Source organism: Diabrotica virgifera, chromosome 3, assembly GCF_917563875.1.
Source record: "Diabrotica virgifera virgifera chromosome 3, PGI_DIABVI_V3a".
Taxonomy (NCBI): domain Eukaryota; kingdom Metazoa; phylum Arthropoda; class Insecta; order Coleoptera; family Chrysomelidae; genus Diabrotica; species Diabrotica virgifera.
Window position 1 is genome coordinate 107,766,243 of NC_065445.1, and position 13,820 is coordinate 107,780,062.

A 13,820-nucleotide genomic window follows, 5' to 3' on the forward strand; every position below is an offset into this window, starting at 1 on the left:
GCAAAACATGATTTTCTAAAATGTTTTTAATGTATATATCAGCTGTCATTCACCCAATCACCTCCACAAGTTCAGTATCTCCTTACCAAGAAATACCACTCCATAGCACTATGCCGCCACCACCAAAATTAACCCTCTGTATGTGGTTTCATCTGGCATACCGTTCACCATATGGAAGCAATATTTACAAGACTTCGTCTACAGAAGAGTTGGCGAACAGTATGTCAGTTGTAACCTCATACAGAACGTTAGTTTTGCTGGTGGCGGCATAGAGCTACGGAGCGGTATTACTTTGAAAGGACATACCGAACACGTGAAGGTGATTAGGCGAATGCCAACTGATATGTACATTGAAAACATTTTAGAAAATCATGTTTTGCCATTTGAAAGCCATATTGGATATGACATATTGGTGCTAATGCACTTCTTCTTGTCGTTAGCATAGTGAATACTTATCTTGATGAGATTCAATTTAAAAATTATATTGGCCAGTATATAGCCCAGATCAGATTTAAATCCGATTATAGTATTTAAGTGATACTTAAAAAAATGGCATTCGGAAAATAAATCATATTCTTATGATACAGGGGGGTTAAGGATAGCAGCACAAAAAATTTCATTCCACATGCATATGCAATATTTTTGTCCGAGAGTATATAAGTTAAATACGTATTTTTGCACTATAGATGTTACAGGTAGAAATTCGATAATATACATAATTATAATATTATATAATTTATTTATTATATAAATAAATATGCAGATATATGTTGATCGCTAAATATTAACAATTATTAGAGATATTAGATGTATAATAAATTGGCAAAGTGTTACAACATTTTTTGTACTGAAAAAGAAAACATTTTTTTTTAAATAATAATATTATTATAACATTATAATGCCATTTTAAATATGCGTTCCATTATACCTTTGTACGGCACTAATTTTTTGTCGAATTCGGCATGGTTATTGAATTTCTACCTGTAACACCTGTAATGCAAAAATACATACCTCTCTTATATTATGTAGTTAATTTTTTAAATTGGCGCCTAATTTAAGCTTGTATTTTGTCTTTACATATACTAATAATATCATTAAATTGAAAAAAGTATATTTATATACTCACACCCGGAAAAAGAGCGCTATCTCAAAAGCGTTTAAAACTGTTAAAAAAGTGAAAAAATCATTTTCAAAGCCTCAAAAGGTAGTCTTAGAGTAGTCAGAAAAATCTGAAAAAATTCAGGCTAATGTATTAATGTCACCAAAACTACTTCTGATAGTTTTTGAAAGAAACAAACATTGGTAATACAACATGAATTTCAAACGATGTAAAATGCTTACAGAAGAGTAGAGCTTTGTGCAGAAAAAATGCATTTCGCGCTTAGTTAAAAAAAGAACGTGCTGCGATTTCGCTCCCAGTGAATTTTGACTAAAGAATCATTATGAAATAAGTTGACGCCGGAAAATTCCCAGTGACAAGACCTCCCACGATAACCCCCCTTCCCGGGAACCGTGTGTATATTTAAAGTTATATACCTAACATAATTAGCAAATTTTCCCTACTAATATACAGTGCGCTGGAATAAGTGTTACCCCCATATTAACTCATTTATTTTTAGCACATAAGCAAAACGCTCGGACAGGTCGATTTTTAAAATAATCATAGTATATTATAGCATCAATGTTTCGCACTTTACGCCATCCCTCTTCAGATGACAGTCATAAATTTGATTTTTTTTAAATGGGAAAGTACATCATGTGACATCCCATTTAAAAGCTTTTGAAGTACTGATTACAAAAATGTATAATACTTGGGCAAAATTTCGGTCAAATGCTTTTTAAATGCATTTATTTTTTTTTCGAATCCCGAGCAAACTAATTATTTTGAAAACTTTAAACGCAGAATGAAAGATTACATTATTACCGAAGGGCCGAAAGTCCCTTAGAATAAACAAAAAGTTTCTTTTGAATGATATGTTTTGTAACGATTAGTTATTACCATCGTTACTAAAATATTTATTCCAATAGTAACTAGGTATGCAACCAACTTTACAGACAATTGTATTGAAAGTTGCAGTTGATCGACTACAAAATTGGTAACTTTTGGGGAATTCAGAACCTAGAAGTTGGTTTGTGTGTCGATACGGCTTCCGGCTGACGTGATTGTCATTGAAGAAGGGGCTATTCGTCACTTCAATCTCGGCTGTTGTTGAAAGCAGACCCATCAGCCATCACGCCAGTGGCCATTACAGAGAATATAAAATTTTAGTTGAAATGTTTGAATAGAATATACGTTTACGTGGGAAGAAGTTGTTTTGTTCTTGGTTTTGAAAAGAAGAGTTTTTTTTTTGTTTTCCAACACCTTTTTGAAGAGTAATGGCCACTGGTGGAGATCAAGATTAAGTCAATCCTTTTTTTTTGGGATATGGAATAAATAGAGGATAATTTTGAGTTCCTTTGGCATTGGATGGATTTTATTTTTTGTTTTTTTTTGGAGATAGACAGTTTTCCCGGTGCTAGGAAGTACCTCCTTGTCGCACACATCGTCGTACCTTCTGGTTGGTGAGAAGTACTCCCCCTAAGGTAGAGGAAACCTGGAATATACCAGCGCATCAACTTAACCGGAGTTTGGAGAAGCCACAGGCCTACTGTTTGTAGAAACGACAGGTTTTATTATTAAAATTTACATTTTCAATTCTTTTTCATAACATATTTCAACTTTAACATTTTTAATAACATATATAATCTTAATAATCATATAAATTCATTTTTCTAAAATCAATTAACGTAATCATAATCAATATTTTTCTTTTCCACAACTTTTATATGTCATTTTCATTATTGTATTAGCATTTTATTTTATTTAAAATAGTCCGGAGACCATAACCTATCTGGTAAGATACTGTGCACACTATCTCGGGTTATTATCACAATATATCAGTATTGTCCGGTGTGTCATTCCGATCAGATGTGGGATTGTCAACCAATATTGTAATCCTCCTTAATAATAAGTTTTGTACACCCATATTTAGATCCATTAACTGTCTTAGAATAATAAATTCAATATATTTGCTTTCCTTTACTGTAATATCTGTGTAATAGACAGGAGCGTACTAGCTTAGTACGTCAGGTGGTTAGCTAGTTTGTATAAAATTGTATATAGGGGTTATAGGTATTTTTTTTTCATTAAATTTGTTGGTTGTACATATATGTTTTATTATCCTACCATTTTAATAGTATTAGTTAGGTACAGCAATATAGGTCACGTGGAGAAGAAAATATTCAATTCTTCCCTGGCGCTCAACACTACTTCTGAATATCTTCTTGATCAATAGTTCTTTTCTTGTCATTACTCCTTGTATTAAGTTATTTTCTTTATCATTCAAGGATTTCAGTAGGTACCGTCTTACTAGGGCGTGCAAATACGGCCGGATCCTTCCCTGAGCCCTACGGTTTAGTCTCTTCAATTTCCAGCTAGCCTATTTCTGTAAAACTTTAGTCATTTATTAAGCTACCCCATTCAAACAGGAAAATCATACGTCGCAATTGGCGCTCGCCAACGTGGAGCCCGATTTTCAGTAAGACAGTACCTTTCTTTATTTTGTTGCTCATTGTAAATTTTTCTAGTAAGTATCTTTCTGGTTCATTGTTGTATATTTTGTAAATATATAGAGATAAATTTTTGATTCCTTTTGTACGTTATTTGGAAAATACATTAGTGCACTTGTATTGCTGTATTGGTACTATTTTAATTTATTTAAAATAATAATTGTAAATCGTGAATAGGATAATATTTGAATAGGTATATTGGTTGACATTTCGGTCTGGTCGGTTTGGTGATACCTGGATATTTATTTTTGAAAAATTTTGAATTATTTATTTTTTTTGATATCTAGGTACATTACTACTTTTGATTTAGGTGCAGCCACAATATACTACAGTTAGCTAAATTTTTGCTTACCATACCTATATATAATTTATAAAGTTTTCATTTTTTTTTATACATTTTCGTTTAAACATTTACTTAAATTATTTTAAATATCTACCCCAAATATATATCTCGGTTATATTTGGTTTGTCGGTTTGTTAGGTCGTTAGTTTAGCAGCTCTTCGGTTGAGCAGCTCGCTTAGTAGATTGTCGGTTAATTGGGTCGTTAGTTTGTTGGGGTGGGTTCGGTTTGTCGTTGTTGGGTTGGGTTTATTGTTACTAATTCTTTCCCTATCACCATGTGTACCTTTCAGCCAGAACATTTGTTAGTTAAGGAGTTAGATTATGAGCTGAGGATAAGGGAAATAGAGGTTGAAGAAGCCACTAAATGTGATAGAAAACGCAGTCTATTGCGTGGTGCTCTTAAACAGGAGCAAGGAAATAGGAGTTTCCGTCAGATTTCAGCTGCAGCTATTCCTTTCCTGGAACAACAACAGGGAATAAATGAGACATTAGAGGATCTTACGCAAAAGATAAATAATTTTAGAGGGACTGTCCATGATAGCATGTATTCTAGATACATTTCACGTCTTGCTCATATCTCTGGTCGTGTCCACTTATTATGTTGCTCAGATGAGGAGCAACAACTTTACAAACGCTCTATGTCCATTAGGATTCTCAGTTTAGAAGATGAACTTGATTCTCGCGTAAATTCTTTAGCCACCTCCACTCCTGTTTCTTCGGTTCAAGCCTCTAATTCCTTGTTACATCCCAAGCCTGTGCAGGTACATAAGTGGGGAGTTTCGTTTTCTGGTGAAGGTCATTATGACCAAGTAATTTCATTTTTAGATAGGGTAGAATGTCTTCGTGTTTCGAGAGGTGTGAGTGAGGAAGATCTTTTTTCAGCTTCTGCAGAATTATTTACTGGCCATGCTTTTACGTGGTTTATGAACAACCGTGGTAGCTTTACCACTTGGACTGATTTGGCTCAGAAACTGAAATCTGACTTTCTACCGTATTCTTTCCAGACTGATCTCTTAGACGAGATCAAGAACCACAAGCAGAAACCTGGAGAATCAGTGACCATGTTTATCAATACTATGTTAGGCATGTGTAGTCGATTAGACACTCCTTTAACGGATAGTTCGAAAATCAAAATAATTCTAAAATGTTTGCTACCTTTTTACCATGCCCAATTAGCACTGGTTGATATAGCCAGTATAGAAGACCTCACAGAAAAATGTAAACGCTTAGAGGAAACTCTATCTTGGTCTCTTAATTCCCCTACCACTTCGCAATTCAATTCTGGTCCTGTTGGTTTTAATTCTCAACCCTCAAGAAATCGTTCTTGGCAATCTAGACCCCATACACCGAATGTGTCTGTGACTACTTCTTCTTTTTCTTGCTGGAATTGTCGGGAAGCTAATCACGCATTTCGTGATTGTACCAGACCCCAAACGCGGATTTTTTGCCACGGTTGTGGTAGAGACAACACATTAAAACGTAACTGTTTTAAGTGTTCGGGAAACGAGCATGTAGAGGCTCGTACCCTGAGCGTTCCTCAAACAGCAGCACCATCAGGGAACATGACCGCAGCTGTAGACGAAGCTTCAGGTCCAATACCCGCCAGCAGCTCGAACACCTCTCAGGAAGGAAGAAACACTTCCAACCGGAGACCAGCACGCAAACCGAAATCCGGGAAAAAGTAATTGTTAGTAACACTTCAGTTGACTCGTACGGTTCGCTTGATCGTAGATTATCCCCTCCAGTCTTAAACTGGAATTTTAGTAATAAGCATAATCGAGACAAGGAAACCGTTCCAAATTCTATACCAGGTTGTACGTTTGTAAATAATAATAATATGTCTATGTTAATACCAGATAATTTTGAAAATAAATCAGATATTTTGGATTTTGATATAAATTCGTTATTAGTTAGGAAACATAATGATAACCGACCTTATCTTGAAATTGAAATTTTAGGACAATCTTGTTTAGCTCTATTAGATAGTGGCTCTAACATTTCTTTAATAGGTTCGTATTCGCTGAAATTGTTAGAAAATACTGATATTAATGTTATGCCTATTTCTTCTCTGCAAGTCTCTACTGCGGATGGTGCAATCCAGTCAATTACAGGTAAATTTGACACAGAAATCGTAGTTGCCAATATTCGGAAAATGATTACATTGTATGTTATCCCTTCAGTTAAAAATTCTATAATTCTTGGCATGGATTTCTTAAATGCATTTAATAGTACATTAAACTGTTCAGATTTTTCGTTATTTATATCTTCCTTTAATGTCGCAACTGTAAGTGCCATTCGTGAGTTCTCTAGTTTGTCTAGCTTAGAACAAACCCAGTTAGAGAATATTATCTCTAAATTTTCTTCTATCTCTTCCAAAGATAAATTAGGCCGTACACATTTAATATCTCATACTATCGAAGTGAACACTTCAACTCCGTTTAGACAATATCAATATCCCATACCTCAGGCATGGCAAGCAGATTTAGGTAAAGAAATTGATTCGATGCTCTCTCTAAACATTATCGAACAGTCAAATTCTTCGTATTGTTCGCCGTTATGGATGACGAAGAAGAAGGATGGATCATTCCGAGTATGCTTCGATGGTCGCAAACTTAATAGTATCACTACTAATCGAGATGCTTATCCCATCCCTCGGATAGATATAATTCTGAGCAAACTTCAGAATGCCAAATATATCTCTTCGATCGATTTATCCAAAGCCTTCTTACAAATTCCGTTAAGCGAAGAGAGTAAGAAGTATACTGCTTTCGCTGTCAGTGGTAAAGGGTTATTTCAATTTGTCACAATGCCTTTCGGTCTAGTTTCAGCTCCGCAAACAATGTGTCGTTTAATGGACTTGGTTATTGGTCCCCAACTCGAACCATTCGTATTCTATTATTTAGATGACATCATAGTTGTTACTCCTGATTTTTCGTCACATATTGAAATATTGGAGAAATTATTTTCACGCCTTAAAGAGGCTAATCTCACTGTTAATTTAGAGAAATGTAATTTTTGTCGTCCTAATTTGAAATTTCTAGGATATGTTGTTGATCATCAAGGTTTGAGAACAGACCCTGATAAAGTAACCGCTATTAAGGACTTCCCCATTCCTAAAACTACTACACAATTACGTAGGATCTTGGACATGTGTGGTTACTATCGTCGATTTGTGCCTTCTTATTCTACTTTATTATCACCCCTTACTGACCTCCTTAAGAATAGGAAAAAGGGCCAGACTATCACCTGGACTCCTGAAGCCGATGATGCTTTTCATCGCATTAAAGAAGCTCTTACCAATGCTCCTGTCATGACTTCACCTGATTTCAGTGAACACTTCTATCTCATGACAGATTGTTCAAATACCGCTTCAGGTGGTGTACTCTTTCAGATGAAAGATGGTTCTGAACACCCCATAGCCTATACTAGTAAGAAGCTTAATAAGGCTCAGAAAAATTACTCCACTACAGAGCGTGAACTCCTTGCTATTATTCATGGCTTGGAGGCTTTCCGTTACTATTTAGAAGGTCGTAAGTGCACCCTTATTACTGACCACAGTTCATTATTGTGGATGCATTCTATGCGTAACCCCTCCCAACGTTTGTCTCGATGGATTTGTAAGTTGTCAGCCTTTGATTATAATATCGTCCATCGTAAAGCAAATGGTGTTGTAGTAGCTGATGCTTTGTCTCGAACATTTGATGTCAATCTTCTTGACTTATCCACTTTAGTTCCGGATGCATGGTATCAGAAAATGGTGGAAAAGGTTACCCAAGAACCTGATCAGTATCCTGATTTTAAGGTAGAAAATAATATCCTTTATAAGCATGTTGTTAGTTCAGTAGAAGCTTTGTCTAATATGTCTGATTGGAAAATTGTCGTCCCAACAGCAAACAGGGATGAAATTCTTCGTACTTTTCATGATAATGTGACATCTGGTCATTTCGGTTCCTATAAAACATTTAGTAGGATAGCAGAATTATATTATTGGCCTGGCATGCGCAACTATATTAAGAAATATATATCTAGATGCAAAGTTTGTGCTACTTGCAAGCCAAGTACTATGCCACAAGCTGGATTAATGGGTACTTTTAGGAACATTGACTTCCCATGGCAGATGATATCCATGGATCTGATTGGACCATATCCTCGTAGTTACAATGGCTATACCTATTGTTTAGTAGTTGTGGACTACTTTACTAAATTTCCACTAGTTTTTCCTCTTCGTAATGCCACTGTCCCTGCCATTGTGAAATATTTGGAGGAGCAGGTCTTTTTGTTGTTTGGTGTTCCCCAAATTGTTTCTTGTGACAATGGTCCTCAATTTGTGTCTAAGGCTTTTAAAGACCTTCTAACTAAATACAAAGTTCAGAAGATCTTTTATAATGCTGCATACCATCCACAAGCTAATCATAGTGAGCGAGTGAATCGCAGTATTGTAACAGCCCTTAGATCGTACACTTATCCAGACCACAGAGCTTGGGACCAGTATATTCACTCAATAGCTCAAGCCATAAGAACTTCGGTCCATGAAGTTACTCAATGTTCTCCAGCTTATTTGAATTTTGGTAGAAATATTGCTTTGTCTGGTGATTATTTTGGTTTAATTTCAGACAATTCCACAAATCTCCCTCCGATCTCTGAGAAGCTTCATCGTTTAGATGATCTTCAGACTTTGCCTCCAATATTTGCAGACATCAGAAAGAAGTTAAAATCTTCTTACCTTAAGTCACAGAGTCAATATAATTTGAGGAAAAGAGATTTGCGATTCTTTGTTGGTGATCGGGTATTGAAACGCAATTTTGTTAAGTCTAGTAAAGGTGATGCTATTTCTGCCAAATTTTGTCAGAAGTACGTCCCATGTGTTGTCAGTAAAGTAATCTCTCCTCTCATATATGAATTGAAAGATAGTTCGTCCAACAGGAAACTTGGTCGATTTCATATAAAGGACTTACTACCAGATAATACTGTCAACGACTTAGAATCTTCATCATCAGAAGAAGAAGATTAACTTAACATTATTGATTAAGTTAATTCCTCTTTCTAAATTTCAGAAATACTCGATTGGTTAATGAATAGGTAAATGATTGGATTTTGATTTTAGTCACCGGATAGGCCACTATGTTTTATCCATTATAATAATATTTTTAGCTTTCCATATTCTATGTATCTTAGATGTCATTAGTTTTAGCATTGAGATTTGGCTTAATTTGGCTTGTTATTGAACTGGTATGGAACTGTAACACCTTGTATGTGATTATGCTTATATATGGCATCACTTGTAGATTAGTGTATCTCATAATAGGTTTAGTTTATGTTTATCTGGTGTTGTGTTTAATTTTGTAGGTTCTACTGGAAAGTTATTCCAATGCTTGGTATGATTCCTTGGTACATTAGCTTATTTTGGTCTAAAGAAGTCATCCTGATATTTGTTGTGGTAAATGCAATTTGAGTATACAGTGTGATTCCAAAGTTATACTTCATTGGTCAAAAATTTAATTAAGTAGTTGAGATAAAATTTATGATAAAGATTATGAAACCATGTTGTTATTTATCGTATTGAACATTTCTTAGGAAAATGGTTTGCCTAGCTTGGCTATGCAAATACGTGGGTTCGAAACTTGTATTACTTATCAACTGTGCACATGATAGGAAGCAGATTTCATGGGTCACCGTTGCCTAGCCCTAGGTCATACCCTAATCAGTTCAGATGCTGAATCTTTATGAAAGAATGTTTAATCATCATTTTAATCATGCACTAGGCATTCTTATTCGATTTTCAGTGTATGATCATTCTATAGAGACTTAGTCTTAAACTTGTCTGTCTATTGTACACTTATTATTCTTAGTTTTGCTATTTGATTGTTCTGATAATAATGTGACTTCTTGGATATCAGTCCTATGGAAATATATAGCTTTTGGATGCACCAAGGGATTATTGTGTTTGAGCATCATCTTTCCAAGAAACTCATCTTTTTGGTTCATATATGTACCTTAGGGTCAGGATCAATATCCTGTTCTCTGTGAGTAACTAGGGAACATTTTCTTAATCTGCAGTTTCTTTAGAAATTGATTTACTTGTTCTCTAGTATTTCCATAATTGGATTTATTTATAAGAGTTATTAATATGTGACTTCTTGAATTCTTTCATGAGAGATGACTTCGAAATATTGGTTAGCTTCTTCTGGCCATTCTTATCAATCTGTTGTAGCTATAGCTATAGTTAGAGAATCCCAGAGTAAGCTAACTTCTGTTAGGTCAACTATTCGATTAGTTACCCTTAGATAGGTCTCCCATTGAATCTGATACAAATCTGATGATCGGTTGAGTTAGGGTCATGGGAAAAAATATGTAATCATCATTAGTACATTTAGTACTAGGTGTAGCGTTGCTCAATTAAATCTGCCTGATTGTTCCACCTTGGATATGCTTCAATATAAATCTGTTGTCCAATGTCGGATCAATTTAGGATAAAAGGCTTGCTACAATAATTTCCTTTCTTGTCAATAACTCTTATATTTATTTTGATATACTATGGTCTATGTTGGCTTATTGCGAATTGGCTACGAAATCTACTAATTGTTCACTTTGGATATCCTCTATTTAAATCTGTTGTCCATTGATAGAACGATTTTGTATTACTCGTCCCATTCGACATTTTTTTTTTGATTAGGATTTATCTGAATTATGTAATTTAGAAAAGGGTTATAATAAACCTTAAATATGTATGTTGGTACCATATGTGATATATTGGTCATTAGGACAACTCCATTTACATGACTCATAATTTGCGGTTAGGTATAATCGATCGAGTCAAATGTAAGTGTGTATAAGTTAGTCGTTGTATAGGTTATGTTTTGTTTTGCAGTTATGAATATGGTTATTATGGTGTTCTTGTTGACTATAATTTGGGGTTTTATAAAAATCTACTGAATCAACTTGAACACAATTTGGTCTTTATGATGTATGCCACCGAGAACTTGTCCTACGAGTTCTGTGTCACCAATATAGGTTATTTTAGAGTAGAGTAGTATTCTTAGATTCGTAGTATATTTTAGATATTTGGTTATTCACGCCTGTGTTGGATCCCACAGCGTGTGATTTTTTTTTATGGATACTTGTATTGAGTATTTATATATGTATAAAAAAAATTGTTCATTAGATCAATTTTTTTTTCTCCGAGTAACGGGGGAATGTAACGATTAGTTATTACCATCGTTACTAAAATATTTATTCCAATAGTAACTAGGTATGCAACCAACTTTACAGACAATTGTATTGAAAGTTGCAGTTGATCGACTACAAAATTGGTAACTTTTGGGGAATTCAGAACCTAGAAGTTGGTTTGTGTGTCGATACGGCTTCCGGCTGACGTGATTGTCATTGAAGAAGGGGCTATTCGTCACTTCAATCTCGGCTGTTGTTGAAAGCAGACCCATCAGCCATCACGCCAGTGGCCATTACAGAGAATATAAAATTTTAGTTGAAATGTTTGAATAGAATATACGTTTACGTGGGAAGAAGTTGTTTTGTTCTTGGTTTTGAAAAGAAGAGTTTTTTTTTTGTTTTCCAACACCTTTTTGAAGAGTAATGGCCACTGGTGGAGATCAAGATTAAGTCAATCCTTTTTTTTTGGGATATGGAATAAATAGAGGATAATTTTGAGTTCCTTTGGCATTGGATGGATTTTATTTTTTGTTTTTTTTTGGAGATAGACAGTTTTCCCGGTGCTAGGAAGTACCTCCTTGTCGCACACATCGTCGTACCTTCTGGTTGGTGAGAAGTACTCCCCCTAAGGTAGAGGAAACCTGGAATATACCAGCGCATCAACTTAACCGGAGTTTGGAGAAGCCACAGGCCTACTGTTTGTAGAAACGACAGGTTTTATTATTAAAATTTACATTTTCAATTCTTTTTCATAACATATTTCAACTTTAACATTTTTAATAACATATATAATCTTAATAATCATATAAATTCATTTTTCTAAAATCAATTAACGTAATCATAATCAATATTTTTCTTTTCCACAACTTTTATATGTCATTTTCATTATTGTATTAGCATTTTATTTTATTTAAAATAGTCCGGAGACCATAACCTATCTGGTAAGATACTGTGCACACTATCTCGGGTTATTATCACAATATATCAGTATTGTCCGGTGTGTCATTCCGATCAGATGTGGGATTGTCAACCAATATTGTAATCCTCCTTAATAATAAGTTTTGTACACCCATATTTAGATCCATTAACTGTCTTAGTATAATGAATTCAATATATTTGCTTTTCTTTACTGTAATATCTGTGTAATAGACAGGAGCGTACTAGCTTAGTACGTCAGGTGGTTAGCTAGTTTGTATAAAATTGTATATAGGGGTTATAGGTATTTTTTTTTCATTAAATTTGTTGGTTGTACATATATGTTTTATTATCCTACCATTTTAATAGTATTAGTTAGGTACAGCAATATAGGTCACGTGGAGAAGAAAATATTCAATTCTTCCCTGGCGCTCAATACTACTTCTGAATATCTTCTTGATCAATAGTTCTTTTCTTGTCATTACTCCTTATATTAAGTTATTTTCTTTATCATTCAAGGATTTCAGTAGGTACCGTCTTACTAGGGCGTGCAAATACGGCCGGATCCTTCCCTGAGCCCTACGGTTTAGTCTCTTCAATTTCCAGCTAGCCTATTTTGAGGAAACTTCCATAAATAAGTAATTACCCTTTAAAGCTATATCTATTCTGCCACAACAGAACCCCGGTTTTTGTTACAGTTTGAAATTAAAAATCATACTAAATTTTCTCTTCGTTTTCACCCCTGTAACTTATTAAATTAAACATTATAGAAGTTTTTAAGGACTTTTTGTCCTCGGCAATAATGTAATCTTTCATTCTGCGTTTAAATTTTTCAAAAATTCTTATTAGTTTTCTCAGGATTAAAAAAATGGATTCATTTAAGAAGCATTGGACGGAAATTTTGCGCAAGTATTACACATTTTTGTAATACGTATTTTAAAAGCTTTTAAATGAGGTGTCACATGATGTACTTTCCCATTCAAAAAAATCAAAGTTATGACTGTCACCTGAAGGGGGATCGCGTAAAGTTCGAAACATTGATGGTATTATATACTACAATTATTTTAAAAATCGACCACTACGAGCGTTTTGCTTATGTGCTAAAAAGAAATAAGTTAATATGGGGGGGGGGGGGTAACACTAACACTTATTCCAGCGCACTGTACGAGTACATTTTGTTGCATCCATCTATTTTTAATACTAATTTATAAATATTATTATAATCTTAATACCAATATAATATAAAAACGACTACTTACATAATTTCATAAATGTTTTCACAGAAGTTGTTAATTTTACTATGACTTGTTCACAACATTACGACGCCAGGTATTGTTTAGGTACTTTGTTTATCTATATCAACACTTTACATGAGTAGTTAATTGTTTATTCCACAATCCGTTTAATGAAGCCGTGATTGATAAGTATCGTGAATTATTCAGTAAAAGATTAATTGCACATACACAATATCTATTTAATTGTCAAATGAAATAGAATTAACCCAGATTTAGCCATCGGCTCTCACTCCCTCTACAAAGGCAAGGGAAAAATTCTCTGAAATTGAGCTCTGGTGGGACTCTTTCCATGATACATGAAATATACATGAAATACATCAAAAAGATACAAATGGACATCTGAAGAATTAAAAAATAGTGAATTTAATAAAAAAATAATGCATGCATTAAATCAAGTTAACATACAGCATATAAACTCCAATGATATTGATGATTTGAATAACCTTATAACCGAAACAGTGAACAAAAGCATTCTGCAACTGAAAAAACCA

General features: G+C 34.3%; 1 protein-coding gene across 7 annotated transcripts in view; it reads right to left on the reverse strand.

Annotated features, from left to right (window-relative positions):
• The window catches only part of LOC126882035 (trehalase-like), a 122,245-nt gene extending 108,785 nt beyond the window's left edge, over window positions 1-13,460 (reverse strand). For 2 of the 7 annotated variants that reach the window (XM_050646816.1, XM_050646815.1), the window contains exon 1: window positions 13,294-13,346. The gene's annotated coding sequence lies outside the window, so the exon portion shown is untranslated. Of the gene's footprint in view, window positions 1-13,293 lie in introns of all 7 variants that reach the window. The other 5 variants (XM_050646814.1, XM_050646819.1, XM_050646817.1 and 2 more) reach the window with 5 other exon arrangements.
• Window positions 13,461-13,820: the final 360 nt, after the last annotated feature.